Below are 11271 nucleotides of genomic sequence, written 5' to 3' on the forward strand. Positions count from 1 at the left end.
AGAAAAATGAAGATTGAGAAAAGGATATTAGATTTGTTTGATTAGCAATTATTGGTAACTTTGGAGAGACCAGTTTCATTGAATGATGAGGTTGGGAGCCAGACTATGGGAAGTTAAGAAAAGAGTAAGAGGAGAAGAAATGGAAACATCTATTGAAAGCAGCCTTCTCAAGGGGTTTAGCCCTCAAACAGAGGAGAGGTATGAAACCACAGCTAGTCACAATGGGTGGGTCAAGTGAGGGTTTTTTGAAGATAAGGAGACAGGGATATGTTCCTGGGTGGTAGGGAAGTAGATGGGAGACGGAGAGATTGAAGATAAGTGAGAGAATGATAATGATAGAGGCGACAGTCTTTTAGAGAAGATGGAGTGGGATAGGATCAAGGGTACATGTAGAACAGTTTGCCTAGGCAAGGGGAAAGGCTATCTCTTCAGGTGAGATATAAGTGATGGAAGGCCTTGCCACCATTATATTGAATGGAGCCAAGTGGAATTTGGACACCACCTTCCACCCTTTTATTGGTAACCTTGCTTCTGCAAGAAGGCAAACTGGCCACAGTGCAGATGATCAAAATTATAGCCTTTGTCAGGACCATCAAAGTAACCAAAGCCTGAGGAAAAGACAGAGTCAATGTGGTTTTCACTGACTAGAGCAGTAGTGACAGCTTTGAGGTCTGGTAAGGCATTTGAGGCAAAGGTAACTTTGGAGTTGACACAGGAGCTTTGGAATTTCCTTAAGACTTACAAATTGTAAAAAAAAAAACCCCAAATCTTACAAATTATGTGGAACTATGCCCACAGGGCTATAAAACTGTGTCTATCTTTTGATCCAGCAATACCATTACTAGGTCTTTATCCCAGAGAGATTAAAAAAAGGGGGGAGGGGGGACCTATCTGTACAAAAATATTTATAGTAGTTCTTTTCTGGTGGCATAGAATTGGAAATTGAGGGGATGCCCATCAACTGGGGAATGGCTGAAGAAGTTGTGGTATATGATTATAATGGAATATTACTGTGCTATAAGAAATGATGAGCAGGCTGATTTCAGAAAAATCTGGAAAGACTTTTTGAATTGATGCAAGGGCATTAAGCAGAACCAGAACTTTGTATACTGTAATAGCAATATTATTTGATGAAGAACTGTGAATGACTTAGCTCTTCTCAACAACACAATGATCTAAGACAACTCCAAAGGATTCATATTGAAAAATGCTATATCTCCCTCTAGAGGAAGAATTGATGGAGTCTGAATGCAGATCAAAGCATACTATTTTTCACTTTCTGTATTTTTTTTCATGTTTTTTTTCAATTGGTTCTGTGTCTTCTTTCACAACATGACTTATATGAGAATATGTTTTGTGTGATTGAACATGTATAACCTTTATCACATTGCTTACTGTCTCGGGGAGGGAGGAGGTAAGAGAGAGAGAGAGAAAATGTAAAACTCAACATTTTTTTAAAAAAGATTGTGAAAAATTATCCATGGAATTGGGGGGAGGGAATATTATTTAAAAAAAGTCTTTCAAGTTGTGATCACAGTCTCTCCGACTTTCTCAGAGCAAGTCCCAGATGATTTTCTCTGCCATCAACATCCCCAGTTAACTTCTCTTTCTCAGGTTACAGGGCCTGGCTCAAAAGAAAGGAAAACAAAAATAAAACCATTAGGAAGATAGAGGAGGCTGAAGTCTGAATTGTCATGTTAGGACCCCATTAATCTGTCTGAGGCCTAGAGAGAGGGGGCATAAAACATAAACCCTAGACTCCTGGTGCTCCATGGACAATATTTGCTCATGCCTACTTCCCAACCTTGACAGACATCTGACCCTCTGTTTTCCTTGCCTTTGCTTATTTGCTAATCTCTGTTACCCAGCTTTGGTAATAGACTCCTGGCTTTCTTCTAACTATACTGCTTCTGGTCCATGACTCCCTTTACTAGTGGTATAAGACATTCCCCAATAACATAATTCTGATTTCAGGGTCAGAGTGGTCCCCCGAGACAGTGTGAGGAAGGTGACATCTTGGAGACTTGACCTGTCTTTACTGCTAGTATTGTGGACTGAGGGAAAGGGAGGAGAAGTGAGAATTGTTGTTGGTTTTGAAATGCAGGAGGCATAGGGGAGCAGTTTGCTGACACTAATATCCTTGCTGTAGAAATACTGGACAAATTCCACTACCACCCTAATTACTTGTGTGTGCCCTTAGAACTAGACAACTGCATTGACCTCCTGCAAATCCTGGGTAGGCCTACAGGGCCTCCAAAAATGCCACTGAGAGCCACAATTGTGTCCTTACTCTTCTCCACACCCCTATTCTTACCACCAACTCTGCCCCACTAAGATTGCAACTCAACTTATATCTCCAACCCGCAACTACTTATAGGAAGAAGAGAGATGGATGTGAGCGTGCATGTCTGTGTGTTTGTGCCCTGAAGAGCATCTCATGCAACTTCTGAATCAATAACACAGGCAAAGTCAGCAGGCACATAGACTCCCTAAGGAAATGGAATCGATGAAATCACCCTAGAGATCAAATATATTAAGACAGGCAAAGCAGTTGTGTATTTTTTCTCATGGCCGCATGCAGGCATGGAAGGTCTTCAGTAGCCTCCCTGTCCCACCCTCACTGAGAATGAAGAAGCCCAAGGGATGCTCATTTCTCCTGAGTGACGCTATGAGAGGAACATAAACAGTTACAGCCTGAAGTCCTGTTTTGTGCCAGAGGGGAGTTGGACTATCAGCTTGCTGCCAATTCCCTCGCTGTTCTCCTCTTCCCAGGAATCAGCACATGTCTTTGTGACCAGCTGTCTCTCTCCTTCCCCACAAGGCCTGGTCCTGCCTGACCCAGATCAGAACCCTGTAAAACCCATCAGATTTTACCAGTTTTGACATTCCTCCTTTCACCAAGTCCTGGGGAAAGTGACTTGTTTCCGTCCTCCTTGACTGTCCCTTTTACTATGGGTATTTCCCCTCCACAGAGCTGGCTTTCTTTCCTTTCTCTCTGCTGTTTCCTGCCTTGTTGTGCTTAATGCTTTTTGTACTGGACTTTGGGGTTCCGAACCTGAGTCAGCCTATGTGAAGACAGTTCATGCTAAGGATGAGCTTCTGAGGCTGGAAGGAAATCCTCTCCCTCAAATCTGGGATTTGCTTGTTACTTTTGCTCTCTGTTGCCGATGCCTGGCTAAACTGGGGTTACCTGGAGGTGCATTGGGTTCAAAGGCCAGCAGTTATCGTTTGAGGAAATGCTTCTCTGAAATGAAAACAAAACTAGAGCCATTCCTGTCAAGAAATAGAATGAGATGTCTCCTTAGCTTGAAGTGAATTGTTGAGTGGGTAGTCTCTGGAGTGTAACATTCTCCCCAGTAGGTGAAGGGAAATGGGAAATTTGGTTGCCCCTCTGGTGAGTCTCCATACACTTTGTTTTATTTTTATCTTTTATCGTATCAATAGTTTAAAAAAATCTATTTGTAAATGAAAATTTCTTTTCCTTTTTTTAATCTTTTTTATCTTTATTTTCATCTTCCCTCCCTTTCACTTCTCCCTCAATTCCCATTGAGAAAGCAAGAAAACAAAACCTCTGTTACAAACACGTGTAGTCAAGCAAAACAAATTCATAGAGTTGTCATGTCAATACACACACACACACACACACACACATTGGTACAAACACACACTTGTGTCTATGTGTGTATCTGCACTCTGAGTCTATCCCTCTCTATTAGGAGGTGGATGCCTGTTGCATCATTAATCCTCTAGAAATGTGCTGACTGGTGATTGTGCTGATCAGAGTTCCCGGCACTTTCAAAACTGGATTATCTTTACAATATTATTGCTCTTGTCTAAATTGTTCTCTTTGATTCTGCTCACTTCTCTCTAAATCAGTTCATACAAATCTTCTCAGGTTTCTCTGAAACCATTCCATTCTTACAGCACAATATTCCATCACATTTTCCTACCAAACCTTGCTCAAGCCATTCTTCCACTGATGGGCATGCACTCAGTTTTCCATTCTTTGCCAGTTGAAGAAGAGCTGATTGAAAATTGAGGGGATGCATATCAATTGGGGAATAGTTGAACAATTTATGGTATATGGTTGTGGTGGAATACTGTTGTGCTATAAGAAATGATGGGGGCAGCTAGGTGGTGCAGTGGATACAGCCCTGGCCCTGGTGTTAGGAGGACCTGAGTTCAAATCCGGCCTCAGACACATAACACTCACTAGCTGTGTGACCCTGGGCAAGTCAATTAACCCCATTGCCTAGCTTAAAAAAAAATAAAAAAAAAAGAAATGATGAGCAGAATGCTCTCAGGAAAACCTGGAAGACCTATATGAACTGATGCAAAGTGAAATGAGAAGTACCAGGAGAACATTGTACACAATAACAGCAATACTGTGTGATGATCAGCTGTGAAAGACTTAGTTATTCACAGCAATTTAAAGAACCAACACAATTCTGAAGGCCTTATGTGGAAAAATGCCAACCACTTTCACAGAAAGAACCGATGGTGTCTGTACATCGAAGCATACTTAAAAAAATTTTTTTTGTTTTTCTGTTTTTAATTTATTTTTTATTTTTTAATTTTTATTTTTTAAAATTTTTTAAAATTTTAAAAAAATTTTAAAAAAATTAAAATTTTTTTCGAAGCATACTTTTTTAAGCTTTATGTTTTCTTGGATTTTTTGTCTGTTTTCTTTTACAACATGACTAATAGACATATATTTTGTGTGACTATACATGTATAATCTATATCAAATTGCTTGCCTCCTCAAGGAAAGGGGAGGGGAGAAAGGGAGGGAGAGAGTTTGGAACTCAAAAATTTTAAAAAGAAATGTTGAAAACTATTTTTACTTGTAATTGGGATAAAATAAAAGACTATTTTTTTTAAAAGAGGCGTTATAAATATTTGTGTATGTGTGTGTCCTTTTACTTTTTCCTTTGCTTTGTTTGGGGCGTACAGGTCTAGTTGTGGTACCTCTGGATCAAAGGTTACGCACAGTTTAATACTTTTGGGGTCTAATTCCAAACTGCTTTCCAGAATGGCTGGACCAGTTCATAGTCCCACAAACACTGATAGATCTGATTTCCCACAGCATTCATCGTTTTCCCTTTTGGGTAACTTTGCCAGTCTAATGAATGTGGTTTTAATTTGCATTTCTGTAACTATTATTGATGATTTAGAGCATTCTGTTCCATATGCCTATTGATAGTTTTCATTTCTTCCTCTGAAAAGTGCTTGTTTATATCCTTAGGGGCGGCTAGGTGGTGAAGTAGATAAAGCTCTGGGCCTGGGGTGAAGAAGACAAGTTCTCCCTCAGACATCTACTAGGTACTCGATTCTCGGCAAGTCACTTAATCTCTGTTTGCCTCATTTTCCTCAAATACAAAATGGGAATAATCATAGCACCTATCTCCCAGGATTGTTGTGAGGATCAAACTGCCTGTTCATATCATCTAATTTATCAATAGTGTAAAAACCCCTTTTCTTATATATTGAATCATTTACTTAGAAATAAGATCTTTATCAAATAAACTAGATACAAAGACTATTTTTTCCATTTACCTGCTTCTCATCTAATTTTAGCTGACTTTTTTGTGAAAAAAGTTTAATTTTATGTAATTGGAATAAAAATTGTTAATTTTATCTTCTGTGATACTCTTTCTTTTCTTTGGTCATGAACTCTTCCCCTAGCCATGAATCTGATGGGCAATTTACTCCATACACCACTGATTTGTTTATGATGTCAATCTTTATGACTAAATCATATACCCCTATACTCTTCACTCCTGTGTTTATATATCAAAGTCTTTATTCAGTTCTGGTCTTTTCATCAGGAATGCTACAAATATCTGTATTTCAGTAACCTGTCTATTTTTTTCCACTGTAGGATTATACTCAGTTTTGCTGGGCAAATTATTCTCAGATGTGAGCTTATATCTTTTGACTTATGTGTTATATCATTCCAAGCTCTCTGCTACTTTGTAGTAATCACAAATCCTAATCATGGCTCCACAGTACTTGAAATTTTTCTTTCTGGCTACTTACAGTCCTTTTTTTTGTCATTGAACTAAATGAAAGCTCTGGATTTTGGCTATAAATGTTCCTGGGAGTTTTCTTTTTGGGGATTCTTTCAGGGGATGACCAGTAGATTCTTTCTATTTCTACTTTGTCTTCTGGTACTAAGAAATAGGGATGGTTTTCTTTTATGATTTCTTAAAATACAACATGTAAGGCTCTTTTTTTTCATCATGACTATCAGGCAGTCTAATGATTTTTAAATTATCTCTCCTAAATTTGTTTTTCAGAACTTTTTTATGCTACAGATATATCACATTCTCTTATTTTAAAAATTCTTTTTATTTTGTTTTAATATTCTTATTGTCTCATGGAATCATTAGCTTTCATTTGGTCCATTCTAATTTTTGAAGAGTTTGGTTTTTGGGTTTAAGGTTTTATATTTCTTGTTGCAAGCTGTTAATTCTTTGTCTAAATCTTTCTTCCCTAGCTCTCATTTTTCTTTTTCCCCTTCTAGTGACCTTTTTGGATTTTTAAAACCATTTTTAGCTCTTTTTATAAAACAATAACTCTTACTTCATCTCTTCCAGGAATTCTAAGCCATGTTTTTCTTTGAAACTTTGTAGATATTTTGTACTCGTTCTTTAATTCTGTGTTTGTGTCTTGAATATCCCTGTCCCAATAATAGTTTTTGATGGTGGAATTCTTTTTTTATTTGTTTATTCTCTCTCCTACTTCCTGATTTCGGACATTATATTAGCCTCATGCTTTGTGAACTTCTCTGAGGAATGTCTCATCTGAACGTTATTCTTTTGGGTTCTTCTACTGCTTTCTTAAGGGTAATGAATGTTGTGTTATTTCAGAATCTCACAGACAGCTCAGGCTGGAGAGGTAGAAGCTTTCAGAGTTCCCAAAGTAGTCTGATCTAGGGCCAAATCTGACCCTTCTTCTACTGTTCTAGTCTCTGCAAGTTCTTATACCTCTGGGCTTCCCTCTGGTTGAAAGTTCTGGTAGATTGCTATTAGACTCAGCCACTGTCTGCCATCTAAAAAGCTCTGCAGGTGCAGAGCGACATAACTACCTGTTATCCCCTGGTCTGAAATTCCTACCCTGGTCATTCTTCTGCAGGCTTCAGATTACCTTGGGGGCTAGAAGAGAAACACAGCTACTGTTTATTTTGGAACTTGTTCCTTGCTCAGTACACAGCCTAGAACCCAAAACCACTCTTTACCTTGCAATCCCAGGTATACATTCCCATCCTCAGGCTGCCCTGGATCTGTGACCAACAACTGAGTAATGAATGACAGAGCTGCCAGTTGGCAGCATTCCTCTTCCTGAATCCTGCACATGGGAGGGGTCTTCATGTTTGTGTCTGGCACCTCTTGTTTCCCTAATGTCTATATATCTCCCTGTCTGCCTCTCTATGCTGACCTGAGCTAGAAATGTGTCCTTGTGATTTTTTTTTCCCTTGAATTTCCTGATCAGGACATGGTCTGGTTCATTTTCTAGATCTTTGTGGAGGAGTTGTGTTAGGGAACTCATCCTTCTATTTTGCCATCTTGGCTCCCCTCTATAGGCTTTAAAATATATCCTGGTCCAGACCCTTTGATAACCTCCCCAAATAATATAAGATATGGCAGAGAACTTGCAGCTATAATAAACATTGCTACAGCAGTGTTAACTTTTGTTGGATCTCTCTCCTACCACGCTAGCCACCTGACCTACCACTTTCCTTGCCCTTTCTCCTCTGTCAATATTTTGGCTTCTAGCACTGACAACAGATCCTCCAACTTTCTTGGGGACTATTTCTAACTGTACCTGCCTCTGGAGTTCTGTGTCTACCTTTACTGGCTTTGTGAGACATTCTTCTACTAAAAAGATGATTTGGGGGCCAGAGTGGCACCTCAGACAGTGTAAAGAAGGTGATATCTTGGAGTCTTGACCTGTCCTTATTGCTAGTGCTATGGTCTGAAGGAAGGAGGGGAAAGGTGAGAAGTTGTGTTTTGTTTTAAATGCAGGTAGATTGGGAGAGCAGTTTATAGACACCAATATAGTCCTCATAAAAACTTCCTTGAAATGCCTGAGAAAATATACTACCATTTTAATTATTTGACTATGCCACTTAGAGCTAGACAACTGCATTGAGCTCCTGGAAGCCCTGGGTGGGACTACAGGACCTCCAACAATGCCTCTAAGAACCACAATTGTGTCCTTACTCTTCTCCACACCCCTATTCTTACCACCAGCTCTGCCCCACCAAGTTTGTAACTCCCATTATATTGTCAACCCTCAGTTGGAAGGAGAGGGAGGGATGTGTGTGTGTGTGTGTGTGTGTGTGTGTGTGTGTGTGCATATGTTTGTGCCCTGTAAAGCATTTCATACTACTTGTAAATCAATAACATGGGGAAAGTCACCAGGTACTTAGACTCTCTAAGGAAATGGAATCAATGAAATCACTCTAGAGATCAAATATATTAAGACAGGCAAAGCAGTTGTGTATTTTTTCTCATGGCCCCACGCAGGCATGGAAGGTCTTCAGTAGCCTCCCTGTCCCACCCTCACTGAGAATGAAGAAGCCCAAGGGATGCTCATATCTCCTGAGTGATGCTATCAGAAGATGATAAACAGATATAACCTAAAGCCCCGTTTTTGTGCCAGAGGGGAGTTGGACTATCAGCTTGCTGCCAATTCCCTCGATGTTCCCCTCCTCCCAGGAATCAGCACTTGTCTTTATGACCAGCTGTCTCTCTCCTTCCCCACAAGGCCTGGTCCTGCCTGACCCATATCAGAACCCTTTAAATCCCATCAGATTTTTTTTTTAATTTTAAATTAATTAATTTAGTTTTCAATATTCACTTTCATAAGCTTTTGAGTTCTAAATTTTCTCTGCCTCCCTCCTCTGCCCCTTCCCCAAGACAGAATGCAATCTGATGTAGGCTCTACATATATGTTCTTATTAAACATATTTTCACATTAGTCATGTTGTAAAGACGAATTAGACCAAATGGGAGGAACAATGAGAAAGTAGAAAGAAAATAACAAAATAAGAGAGAGCAAATAGTATACTTTGATCTGCATTCAGACTCCATAATTCTTTCTCTGGATGTGGATAGCATTTTCCATCATGAGTCTTTTGGAGTTGTCTTAGATTCTTGCATTGCTGAGAAGAACTAAATCTATCAAAGTCAATCATCATACAATGTGGATGTTACTGTGTACAGTGTTCTGCTGGTTCTGCTCCTTTCAGTCAACATCAGTTCCTATAAGTCTTTCTAGGTTTTTCTGAAGTCAGCCTGTTCATCACTTCTTACAGCACAATAGCATTCCATTCCATTCATATATCACAACTTGTTCAGCCATTTCCCAATTGATGGGCATCCTCTCCATTTCCAATTCTTTGCCACCACAAGAAGAGCTGCTGTAAATATTTTTGTACATGTGGGTCTTTTTCCAATTTGTATGATCTCTTTGGGATACTGTCCTAGAAGTGCTATTGCTGGGTCAAAGGGTATGCACATTTTTATAGCCTTTTGGGCATAATTCCAAATTGCTCTTCAAAATGGTTGGATCCTTTCACAACTCCACCAACAAGGCATTAGTGTTCCGATTTTCCTACATCTTCTCCAGCATTTGTCATTTTTCTGTTTTGTCATGTTGGCCAATCTGATAACTGTGATGTGGTACCTCAGAGTTGTTTTGATTTGCATTTCTCTAATTAATAGTGATTCAGATCATTTTTATATGATTATAGATAGCTTTAATTTCTTAATCTGAAAACTGCCTGTTTGTGTCCTTTGACCATTTATCAAATGGAGAATGACTTGTATTTTTATAAATTTGACTCAGTTCTGTATATATTTTAGGTATGAGGTCTTTGTCAGAGACACTGTAAAAATTCTTTCTCTATTTTCTGCTTCCTTCCTAATCTTGATTGCATTGGCTTTGTTTGTGCAAAACCTTTTTAATTTAATGTAATCAAAATTATCCATTTTGCATTTCATATCTCTATCTTTTGTTTGGTCATAAATTCTTCTGTTCTCCGTAAATCTGACTGGTAAACTATTCTTTGCTTTCCTATTTTGCTTATAGTATCAGCCTTTATATCTAAATCCTGTACCCATTTTGACTTTATTTTGGTATAGGTGTAAGATGTTGGTCTATGCCCAGTTTCTGCCATACTCTTTTCCGGTTTTCCCAGCAGATTTTGCTAAATAGTGAGTTCTTATTCCAGAAGCTGGGGTCTTTGGGTTTATCAAACTGTAGATTACTACAGTGATTAACTACTATGCTGATAAGGACAGAGTCATTCTTCCAGGTATTCTGGGCTTCCTGGATGTTGGATAGGGTGGGAATGGCCTTCTGCAACTTCCTCTAGTCTGTGGTGCCATGCTCCAGGAGGAACTTAGCTTCCGTCTCTAGCTTCTATTTCTTCTGCTCTGTGGTCAGGATCTGTTCATCGTCCACCATGTCCCAGCGCTCCTCCTTCCTCTGTGCACCACTCACAGTCACATAGTCACAATTGGCAGGATCCATCTGCATCTCAATGTAATTGACACAGAGGCGACATTTCATTCTGAACCTGTAGACTGGGGTTGTGTAATAATTGCCAACCTTCTTTTCAGCATTGTAATGAACACCCATGCAAATGTGGTTGTTACAGCCATCACACCAGATATTATAGGACATCTCAAATCTGATGCCAAGAATGGCCTGTGAAAGTTTCTGTGCCCTCTCCTGAAGTGGGTGGCTGTGATATTATTGATTGAGAGAACCTGAGTTTGAATCCATGCATTCTGACTCTAAATTCATTTTAGCCTAAACAAATATATCAGTTTCGTGTTCAGCTTCTCCTGCCCAGGTTAATTAAGTAAATTATATTTTATAGATGGGATGAGAGAGACCTTTTAGTTCAACTCCCTCATTTTATTGAAGAAGAAACTGAGGGCCAGAGACATAAAATGACTGGTGTCTGAGAGGCAATGTCCAGGGAGGGGAGGCCAGGATAGAATGCCACACTGTGGAGTCAGGGCAAAATAAGTCTCCAGCCACCTGGGATGTCAAAATCAAACTTCCTAATTTTCCTTCACATTGCTCCAGGCCTAAAAGCAGTTTCAGCTTGCAGGACCCAACTTTAGTTGGATATCTTGACCCTCAAGGCTGCCCAGCCATTGCATGATTATGTACAGACCACCTCTGCTGGTCGCACTGTGTAGTTACAGTGACAAAGCCAACAACACTAATTAAATATATAGGGAACTGAGC

The 11271-nt window shown here is 39.4% G+C and overlaps 1 pseudogene; it reads right to left on the reverse strand.

Moving 5' to 3' along the window:
- Window positions 1-513: 513 nt before the first annotated feature.
- LOC110217089 (putative splicing factor YJU2B pseudogene) lies at window positions 514-10797 on the reverse strand (annotated as a pseudogene).
- Window positions 10798-11271: the final 474 nt, after the last annotated feature.

This window comes from Phascolarctos cinereus, unplaced genomic scaffold, assembly GCF_003287225.1.
Source record: "Phascolarctos cinereus isolate Bilbo 61053 unplaced genomic scaffold, phaCin_HiC Scaffold_4;HRSCAF=312, whole genome shotgun sequence".
In the NCBI taxonomy this organism is placed as follows: Eukaryota; Metazoa; Chordata; class Mammalia; order Diprotodontia; family Phascolarctidae; genus Phascolarctos; species Phascolarctos cinereus.